Here is an 11,687-nt window from a genome sequence, read left to right as displayed (position 1 = left end):
TTCAGCGTTGTAAATTTAGGGTACATGTGACATAAGAAACGGTGTATATTACGGTATGAAAAGTCAGAATGAAATTAGCAAATAAAAAAAAATGTACCCCCATCCCAAGATTGAACCTTCGACCTCCTGAACGCTAACCCAAACCTCCACCCACTGCACCAACCATGCAGCACGAATAACAATACGCTGTTAGTGAACATATATGTTGTTACAGTGTTGCCAGATAGCCACTCTTTCACGTCCTATTTCTGCCGGATATACTCGCCAGACGAAATTCTATGACAGCCATTTTTTTATCACTGGCATGTGAAGAGTCGCGCTGCGAAGCCCGAGTGCGCGAATTTCACTTCACCCTGTACACACTGAAGCGCCAAAGAAACTGGTACAGGCCTGCGTATTCAAATTCAGAGATATGTAACCAGGCAGAACATGGCGCTGCGGTGGCAACGTCTATTTAAGACAACAAGTGCCTCGCGCGGTTATATCGGTTACTGCCGCTGCAATGGCGGGTTATTAAGATGTAAGTGAATTTGAGTGTGGTGCTGTAGTCGGCGCAAGAGAGCACCGTGATATCAGGAATCCGGTAAAACATCAAATCTGCGACATCGCTGTGACCGGAAAAAGATCCTGCAAGAAGGGGACGAACGACGACTGAAGAGAATCGTTCAACGTGACAGAAGTGCAACCCTTCCGCAAATTGCTGAAGGTTTCAATTCTGGGCGATAAAAAAGTTTCATCGTGCGAACCATTCAATGAACTATCATCGATATGCACTTCCGGAGCCGAAGGCCCACTCGTGTACCCTTGCTGACTGGACGACACAAAGCTTTACGCCTCGCTTGGGCCCATCAACTCCGACATTGGACTGTTGATGACCGACAACATGTTGCCAGTCCGGACGAGTATAGTTTCAAATTGTATCAAGCGGACGGACGTGTACGTGATGGAGACACCCTCACGAATACATGGACCATGCATGTCAGCAGGCATTGTTCAAGCTGGTGGAGGCTCTGTAATGATGTGGCGCGTGTGCAGTTGGAGTGATATGGGACCCCTGATAGGTCTCGATACGATTCTGACAGATGACATGTCTGATTACCTGCATCCATTTATGTCCATTGTGCATTCCGACGGACTTGGAGAATTGCAGCAACACAATGCGACACCCTATGCGTCCAGAGTTGCTACAGAGTGTCTCCAGAGAACAGTTTTCTGAGTTTAAACACTTCTGCTGGCCACCAAACTCCCGAGAAATGAGCAATACTGAACATATCTGAGAAGCGTTGCAACGTGCTGTTGAGAAGAGATTTATACCCCCTCGTACTCTTACGGATTTATGGACAGCGCTGCAGGATTCATAGTGTCACTGCCCTCGAGCACTACTTCAGACATAACTAGAGGCCATGCCACGTAGTGTTGCTGCACGTCTGCATGCTAGCGGGGGCCCTACACGATATTAGGCAGGTGTACCAGTGTGTTTGGCTCTTCAGTGTAAAAATTGTTTTGCTGTGATAAGAACAGCCGGCCGGTGTGGCCGAGCGGTTCTAGGCGCTACAGTCTGGAACCGCGCGACCGCTACGGTCGCAGGTTCCAATCCTGCCTCGGGCATGGATGTGTGTGATGTCCTTAGGTTAGTTAGGTTTAAGTAGTTCTAAGTTCTAGGGGACTGATGACCTCAGCAGATAAGTCCCATAGTGCTCAGAGCCATTTGAACCATTTTGATAAGAATACATACCAATTCAATCGAGAGATGTACAACAGAAAAATTTACGTGTTACGTATTGAAAATATGCAAAGTTTCATAAATACATTGTAATTGTTTGCCAGATAGCCATGAGCTTGAAGAATACAATTTGCAACGATTGGCCTCTAGGTTCAAATGGTTCAAATGGCTCTGAGCACTATGGGACTCAACTTCTGAGGTCATCAGTCCCATTGAATTTGGAACTACTGAAACCTTACTAACCTAAGGACATCACACACACCCATTCCAGGGGCAGGATTCGAACCTGTACCGTACTGCCTCTAGGGAACATTTCTTTGCTTTCACAGTAGATCATGCTGCAAACGCATAGGGCAAGACTACCTAAATCTAAACAAGTTCTACAAAGAGTACTTGCAGAGGAACATATTACTGAGCTTTACATATACATACACGAAGAAAATTTAAGATCTGTTAGCTGATCGCCAATTTGATTTTCTGAAAGGTAAACGCACCAGTCAGGCAATTCTGATGTTGTGCTTGGTAAAGGAAGCAAGAAGAAGAATCAAAACATATTTGTAGGTTCATTTGACCTAGAAAAAGTATTCGACAATGTAAAGTGGTACAAGATGTTCGAAATTCTGAGACGAATATGAGTAAGCACAGGGAAAAACGTGTATTATACTGTATCTTAAGAGAAGACGTTTTCCTTCTGCTGTTAGTTAATATCGCCCCCTTGATCATTTTCGCGCTGCCTCTGTCACATCGCATAATAGTTTATCTTTCGCTAATTTACATGGAGAAAGCTCCACCTCATGACACATGACGTGACCAACTTCTTAATGATGGATTTTAAGACGTTGAGCAAGTCAAGTGTAGTTTCGTAAATACTTGACATTGTCGGCTAGAGAGCAATTAAGTAATTCAATGTAAAGAAATCTTCTGATATGAATTATTTTACTGCCTTGATTGCGTCTACGCACACTAGATTACTAGTTTAGATGGAACTAAGGTGCCACCTTCAGGTCCACTGAGTACGGGTCATGAAATTAAGCAGTGCAATAAACCGAACATTTGTTTTCGTACCAGCCCCATGGCCTCATAATAAAAAGTGCGCATAATACTAAAAATATAGGTGTGTCTATGGCTAAACACACGTTTTACATTAGATCAATGTGTTGGTATGTCAACAGACAAAAGAGATCACTTAAAATCGTTCATTTTTACTCATACAGCTGTGTTAAAGGACATAAATTTGGTCTGTTGCCTCAGGTTACGTTACACACAAAGAAGATAGTAAAATGAAATGCAACCCAAAAGCCCGATATAACTTGCTAGTTTTGGAAATGTATCCCTTACTACACTATCGTAGAAACTTCCTAGTCGTGCCTAAATTATTTCGTTTCCTACTTGGATAAAAGAATCTTTTATGAACCTAGCAAAAATATTGTCGATTTTGAAGAAGAGGAAACGCCTTACGGTTCGTTATTCAATGCAATGCAGCTGGTTTATTGTTATTCCCTCTCCAGAGGTCTATTTTAACAGTAAAGACGTTCTTTGCTGCGTCTGCGTTGATAGCTATTGCTGCTGCAATAATGTCTGCGTCTGGAGTTGGACCATGGCAGATGGTGGTCGACCACTGTGACGAATATCTTCCACTCTTAATTTCTTCCTCCAATCACGCCTCAGTTCCTATAGCAACAGGAGGTTTCGACATGAGAGTTTCAAACACTGTATATCTGCACACATGGTCAACACGTCTGCTCCCAGTTTATTTTTTCGGATAATGTACGTGTATTCAGTCTTTCTTCGCCAACGATAGTTGCGAATTACCCTTATATCTTCGTTCGTAACGTCAGTCTGTTGCTAACGCGCTCGTCATCAACTTAATCGGCAGCATCTTCCGTTGTCCTGCAATATTGTTGCGAACGTCACAACCAATACGCTCTAGTCACAGATTACAGTCTCATGCCATTCAAAGCATCTATGACATGAGCCCGACTTCTCATCACGTCCTTTTACCAACAGATTTTCTTCACACACTCCAGATCTTAATTATAGATATTTGTCTCCTTTAGTAATGGAACAGTCCGCCATAATTTTAACGATGATTCACACTGAATCTCGTTTCCACAGTCCCAAATCGACTCCATTCTGCAAAACACTTTCCAGTGGCTATTCACATCTTTCAAAATAGCTCCCGACTCATATTAAGTCTCCGCTTCTAAATCACGCCCAACTGGATAAGTGTTTACGAAATTAGCACGCGCAGTTTCACTCCCGCGTTCACACGCCAGTGCGGCTGTCCACAATCCGTTGTCTTAACAAGACAATTTTCCGCTTTAGCAAAATCTTAAGGGTGTTATTAGTGTGTATAACTGGACCATCGTATTAGACTAAATACAGAGCAGATCTTATTCCATCACCTGTTAATACAGTCTTAACAGAAATTTACACCAATACAGACAATAAGTAAAATAAGATTTTTATGATCTGCTACCAAATTTGTACCAACACTGAAAATACTCCATAAAAATGAGAAAAAAGAATAAAATACATATTCAGACAACATGTTAATTGAACAAGAATGTACTTAAAAACACCCCCGTCATAGTCTTTGAATTAACATAACCATCTAGAATACCGTTACAGAAAATGATGCTGTGACGACATTCATTTTGTGGCGACGTTATTTATCCACTGCGCCAAAAACAGCGGGTGAAAGCTGTAGCTGACAGATTTTTATCTTTGCCGTAGTCGGCTTGGTTACGAGTTGTTTATTCTTGTGAGTTTTTGATCTGTGCTTGGAAAATAAAATGTTTTCTCATCTCATGAAAAAGCTGTTACTTCATAAAATCTAAAGGCTCCCATAGTGGTGACCCCGAAAAATCGTAGCAGAAGCATAAAGAAAATATATATACCGACGAGAATAATGAATTCAGAGACAAAAGCATGGGGCAGTGGAATCAAGATTGAAGACTACAGTCTGTTCGACCAAGGATCGCGGTCCACGCCCTTTGATTCGCCACAAAACGGAACGACAGATGTTAACGCAAAAGATGGGAGTACCTACGCGCGACACGGAAATGTTAAGCTTTCCGCGTTCTGGCCGACGCGCCCCCAGCTTTGGTTTACGCAGGCTGAATGCATATTTCGGCAGCGTGGGGTGTCTAACAACATTGACAAATTCAATATAGTGGTTTCACATCTAAATTTAGAAGTTCTAGAGCAAGTAGAAGAAACCTTGTCGCAACAAAATTACTTTGTGCTAAAGGAAGCTCTCATACAGCATTATACGTTGTCACCAGATTTGCGACTACAAAAAATTTTCGCATACGAAGATTTGGGCGACAAGACTCCGTCACAAGTACTCAAAGCCTTACGTACATTAGCCGGCCCGGAACTCCTACCTGAAGAGTCTTTACGTCTAATGTGGCTTCGTAAACTTCCTGCCAACATCCGTGCCGTCATTGCAGCAGAAACAGACTTACCATTGCAAGTCTTAGCAAAAAAGGCAGACACCATCGCAAACACCTTAACCAAAGTTTCTGCGTGTTCCGAATTCAACTACAGCCAGGATAGAGGCCCAAGAACGTGTAGTGTGATGGAATCTGACGTCAGTGAGCCAGGAACATGCAATTAATACTTCCCAACAGCAGTGCGCATCGACCGAACCCACCATACAGCAACTGGCAGCACAAGTGGCACTGGTATGTAAGGTCGCTCCTTTCCTTTTGCTACATCACACCAAATTCCGTCTGGAACATTTAGGACAGACACACGTCTGAGCTGCAGCGCAGTTCTCTGTTCCTCTATTAGACGGCGCAAGAAAGAATCTTCTCGTTGTTTAGACGCTAACTCGGCCAACGAATTGAATTTAAACTGGCACAATTCCTAGACAGGCAATCTGCGACCAGGTTGTCTTTTCCTGAAATGTGGCGCACGTCAGTTGTGAACTGTGCAATGTACTCTACTTGCCTGCACTGACGTGGTGAATTGAGCTCTGTGTCTCGTTGAAATATAGCTACTAAGGGCTTGTGATCGGTAAAAATTGCAAAGTGCCTCCCTTCGACAGACGTGCGGAAATGCTTTATGGCTAAGTAAATAGCAAGCAACTCACGGTCAATAGCACTCCATTTTTGCTGCTGTCGAGTCAGGTTTTTAGAGAAAAATGCGAGCGGCTGCCATCTGCCATCAACTTCTTGCTGTAGCGCTGCACCCACCGCTGTTTGGCTCCTCGATCTGCAAAATCACCCTCCAACGTGGAGGCCAAAGAAACAGCAGATAGTCTCGCCGAGCCCTCGGTTTCAGAAGAGGACAACGAAGCAGCAAGTGCAGAACAGGAGCAGCCATTGCCTGCACCAGATGTTTTCACGAGAGCTGGTAGAAAAATCAAGTGCAAGTTTCCCCACATACCTGGTGCACCCGGTTTCAAAAGGAGGGGGGCTGATGTGGCGACGTCATTTATCCGCTGCGCCAAAAACAGCGGGTGAAAGCTGTAGCTGACAGATTTTTATCTTTGCCGTAGTCGGCTTGGTTACGAGTTGTTTATTCTTGTGAGTTTTTGATCTGTGCTTGGAAAATAAAATGTTTTCTCATCTCATAAAAAAGCTGTTACTTCATAAAATATAAAGGCTCCCATAATTTGTTATAAAGGCTAAAATCCACTATTGCTCATAAGTTGATAAATTTGTCTTTTCTGTAGTCTGCTGACGTTTTGTTTCTTTAGTTCCTGGTTTCATGTGACTTTTTTATATTTTTAATGTCTTTTTTACCTCACATAAATCAGGTTGTGTATCTAGGCGCAACGTATATTTGATAAACAACTACACGACGATTGTAATTTTCATTATTTTCAATCAGATTACGAAAGATCTGTTGCTGATCTTACGTGTCATGCGCACTCAAGTTCTTGATATACATGTTTATTTTACTATTCTGGAATTTGTAATTACATATGTCTTTTGTATTTTCATTCACACCTGAACGATGTATGTCATTCTCATATCTCATATGTAATGTCAGTTAACGGCAGTGGTTTCGTAAACTTAAAACACCACGGCTCGTTCGAAAATGTAAGATATTTATGTCAGATTTTGTTTTTAGCTGTATGACGTGCTCTGGATGATATTACTTTGGCTATATAAGATAATTATATAGTTTGCATAACATTTATAAAGTATAAACTTTATGATACTTAAATGAAGTGCTCAAAAAAGCATGGCAGCACCCCCTTGAGTTGCATGTTTTTGATCGTTAATCTCTTTCTTACAACTCTTTTGTCGACAGGAAATCCCTACTGCTTCCACATGTGTAAGAGAGGTAAGAATTTATCTGATTTCTCAGCGCAGTATAGTAGAGTGCATTGTGCGTCCATTCTTGAACAGAACGGTAAGCGGAGGGTAATTTCAAGCGTTCGTGGTGTGTACGTTTTCACTTCACAACGGGAAGGGTTGTCAGCACAGGACCTTACCCGCAGCATTGGCGTACACTATAGCGAAGTTGAAGATCTGTCTCTAGTGGTCGACAGCACCCAACCTGACCAGCTGGTGATCACATACAAAAAAAGGCTCTTTGCAACTATAAGGGCTGTATCGATTCCGACAGTTATCAACCATTTCCAGACGATCAGTTTGGCCTCTGTTACATGTTTACGAAAAATAATACTAGTCCCTTCCTTCCCAGCGGCATCCTGATGCGTGATGGAAATGGATATGAGCGTATGGCGTCAGTGGCCTGGAATTCCCAGGCAGGTAATTCGTCCTCCAAGTGCAGGTCTTACTGAGTTCGACGCCACATTGGGCGACCTGCGTGTCGACAATGTGGATGAAATGATGATAAGGACAGCATAACACCTAGTCCCTGAGGGGAGAAAATCTCCCTCCCCAACCGGGAATCGACTCCGGGCCCCCGTGCGTGGCAATCCAACGTGCTGACATTCAGCTAATGGGGCGGACGATGGGTGATGAAGGGGTGTAAGAGAATATCAGAAATGTATCCCAGACTAATGGCGTCAGCTTCTGTTTACGAAATGTGGAGAATTCGACTGATGACCAATGACAGTCCCTATACTGCAAGATAGTGGTGACGATAAAATAATTGAGCAATTTGCGACTGATCTATTGACATCTGTTAATATAACAAATTCTGGAAACAAATATCTGACAATTTTATGCCGCAGAAAATATTCCTGCTTCAGTTACACACCCTGCCTCAGCAGGTTTTCTAGATACAGTTAACAATGACGTGACCTCCATGTAATGCAGAAAGCTGCCTTCACGCTCTGTAATGTTGCTTCTCACACATACAGGGTGACCCAGAAGGAATGGTCAATATTCAGGGATATAACATGAAATATCATTCCAAGCAAAAAGTCTAGTAAACATGAGCTTTAAAATGCAAATTTTAAGACCTACGAGCACTTTTTCGTCTTTCATACATTAACACAAATCTCAGCTACTACTAGGTCTTTCCTTTCAATATTTTGAGACATGATAGTAGGGACCAAAACAAGAAACAACGTTCAGTAAATATGGCCTCTAAACTGCACACTTTAAGATCTATGGTAACTTGTTCATTTTCACTATTGTGAAAAATTTCTCTTCTTATGAACAAGTACTCGTCGCTCTTATGGTATGCATTTTAGAACCCATATTTACTAGCGATTTTTTCTTGTTTTGATCCATACTGCATCCCCGCAAAATATGGTAATTAAAGAGTCTTTTATAAATGATAGAGTACAGCAGTCAGTTGCCCTTTTTTTGCAGGTTTTATTACCCAAACCCAGATTTCGGCTAGTGCCTAGCCATTATCAATGCACTATTTTTTAAGCTGGATGCATGTTAGTTCCCTGTTGTTCGAGCATCAGCCACAGTTCAAAGTTCTTTGAATACCACAGCAGTATTCAAAGAACTGTGACTGACGCCCTAACAACAGGGAACTAACATGCATCCAGCTTAAAAAATAGTCCATTGATAATGGCTAGGCACTAGCCGAAATCTGGGTTTGGGTAATAAAACCTGCAAAAAAAGGGCAACTGACTGCTGTACTCTATCATTTATAAATTACGTAACAGTCGCTGAGTGCACCCACTTTCCTAATGGAAAGTAACCTGATGAAACTTTTTAATGGGAGGGATCTGTTTCGCGGTATCGAAGAAGAAGAAGTGATCGTAGCTCTTCATGTATTCATTTTAGAACCCGTGATTATTAGACTTTGTTGCTTCAAATGATTGTTCCTGTCACATTACCGAGTATTGAGTGTTCCTCCTGGGACACTCCCTATATCTTCAGCCTCGGCTTGCAGCCATCCATTGCATATCTTTCTTCTTCACAACAGTTTACAGCATTCTATTTTGAGAATTAGTATACACAAGAGGATAATTTTAATTATCTGGAAAAGTGACCACTTTAGTATTGGGTAAGCATCGCGCAAGTGAAACATAGCGAAACGAGGTCTACTAATGGGTTTTTAGAATTTTCTTAAAGCAGATGCATATTTGTAGTTCCTCTCTAACGAAATAACTAGCGGCTAATGATCATAGACAAGACGCAAGTAATATCTTCCGAAATGAGTAAAAATGGTTGACCTTAGGAGAAGCATTATGGTTGGGCTACTAGCTGCGAATACGCAGTAGAATGGCAGACGTGTTCAGTTCACAAGAACTCTCTAATCTCTAGAGCAGCGTCAACTTGACACTCTTGGAGCCCACAGCAGATCAGTATAATGCAGCCTGGTGCAGTACGTGCTGCGAGGTGGGACGCCTACTGACAGAAGTCGACGCGTTTAATGTATGAGGTGCGTTCAAGTTCTAAGGCCTAAGATTTATTTTCTAATTAACTACTCACCCGGAATCGATGAAACTTGCGTTACTTTTCGACGGAATCGCCCTGCAGACGCACACATTTTTCACAACGCTGGCGCCATGATTCCATGGCAGCGGCGAAGGCTTCTTTAGGAGTCTGTTTTGACCACTGGAAAATCGCTGAGGCAATAGCAGCACGGCTGGTGAATGTGCGGCCACGGAGAGTGTCTTTCATTGTTGGAAAAAGCCAAAAGTCGCTAGGAGCCAGGTCAGGTGAGTATGGAGCATGAGGAATCACTTCAAAGTTGTTATCACGAAGAAACTGTTGCGTAACGTTAGCTCGATGTGCGGGTGCGTTGTCTTGGTGAAACAGCACACGCGCAGCCCTTCCCGGACGTTTTTGTTGCAGTGCAGGAAGGAATTTGTTCTTCAAAACATTTTCGTAGGATGCACCTGTTACCGTAGTGCCCTTTGGAACGCAATGGGTAAGGATTACGCCCTCGCTGTCCCAGAACATGGACACCATCATTTTTTCAGCACTGGCGGTTACCCGAAATTTTTTTGGTGGCGGTCAATCTGTGTGCTTCCATTGAGCTGAATGGCGCTTTGTTTCTGGATTGAAAAATGGCATCCATCTCTCATCTATTGTCACAACCGACGAAAAGAAAGTCCCATTCATGCTGTCGTTGCGCGTCAACATTGCTTGACAACATGCCACACAGGCAGCCATGTGGTCGTCCGTCAGCATTCGTGGCACCCACCTGGATGACACTTTTCGCATTTTCAGGTCGTCATGCAGGATTGTGTGCAGAGAACCCATAGAAATGCCAACTCTGGAGGCGATCTGTTCAACAGTCACTCGGCGATCCCCCAAAACAATTCTCTCCACTTTCTCGATCATGTCGCCAGACCGGCTTGTGCGAGCCCGAGGTTGTTTCGGTTTGTTGTCACACGATGTTCTGCCTTCATTAAACTGTCGCACCCACGAACGCACTTTCGACACATCCATAACTCCATCACCACATGTCTCCTTCGACTGTCGATGAATTTCAATTGGTTTCACACCACGCAAATTCAGAAAACGAATGATTGAACGCTGTTCAAGTAAGGAAAACGTCGCCATTTTAAGTATTTAAAACAGTTCTCATTCACGCCGCTGGCGGTAAAATTCCATCTGCCATACGGTGCTGCCATCTCTGGGACGTATTGACAATGAACGCGGCCTCATTTTAAAACAATGCGCATGTTTCTATCTCTTTCCAGTCCAGAGAAAAAAAATCGGAGGCCTTAGAACTTGAATGCACCTCGTAAGACGAGGACCCACCGTCCGTGGTGTTTTTATTCTATTTTATTTTACGAACGCCTCACGTGAGTGTTTTAACTCCTTGAGGTACGTTTTACAATCTTCTTATGAGAGCAGTGTTTCGCGGAACGCATTTTTGAGCTTTTATATAGAACAGAAAACCGTTGACTTATACCAGTTATTACTGATAAGTGATAAAACTAATGTTGTATAGTCACGCTTTTTTCTACTCTCAATTGTTAGTTTTTACGATATACTCCGTCCTAACAGGTCTCGGAAGATCCTACCGATACTGACCGACCTCTGGGTCATTCTCAGCCTAGAGGCGTAACTGGATGCGGATATGGAGGGACGTGTGGTCGGCTCACCACTCTCCCGGCCGTTGTCGGCTTTCGTCACCGGAGCCGCTACTTCTCAGTCAAGTAGCTCTTCAGCTTGCGTCACAAGAACTGTGTGCACCTCTCTTGCCAACAGCGCTCGGCAGACACGAGGGTCACCCATCCAAGTGCTATCCAAGCCCGACAGCGCTTAATTAAGGTGATCTGACGGGAACCGGTGTTACCACTGCGGTAATGCCGTTGGCGTTCTTACGATATGCCTACCACAATGTCCCATATGTTTCCCATTGTATGCTAGTTTAGACAGTAAACTTTGAATGCTGTTGTATATCTGGCATCTTTGTTCACACTGCAAAAATTTTTAATTTTTACTAGCCAACCTCCAGTGGTCACCAGATAGCAGCACCACTCCATCTGGCGAGTTTGTAACTCACGTTCTTGTCTGTAACCTCATGCTTGCTCATGTAACACTGATCTTATACTTAACAGGCTACTGTTGAGGTTTCCTCTCGTCTTAATCATTGTAAGTTTCGTTACTTC

The 11,687-nt window shown here is 43.1% G+C and overlaps 1 pseudogene; it reads right to left on the bottom strand.

Moving 5' to 3' along the window:
- Positions 1 to 11,274: 11,274 nt before the first annotated feature.
- Positions 11,275 to 11,392, bottom strand: LOC126093811 (5S ribosomal RNA; annotated as a pseudogene).
- Between the last annotated feature and the right edge of the window lie 295 nt (positions 11,393 to 11,687).

Source organism: Schistocerca cancellata, chromosome 7 (genome assembly GCF_023864275.1).
Source record: "Schistocerca cancellata isolate TAMUIC-IGC-003103 chromosome 7, iqSchCanc2.1, whole genome shotgun sequence".
NCBI lineage: Eukaryota > Metazoa > Arthropoda > Insecta > Orthoptera > Acrididae > Schistocerca > Schistocerca cancellata.
Note: the sequence above shows the minus strand (reverse complement) of the source record. Positions and strands in the feature narration are given on the sequence as shown.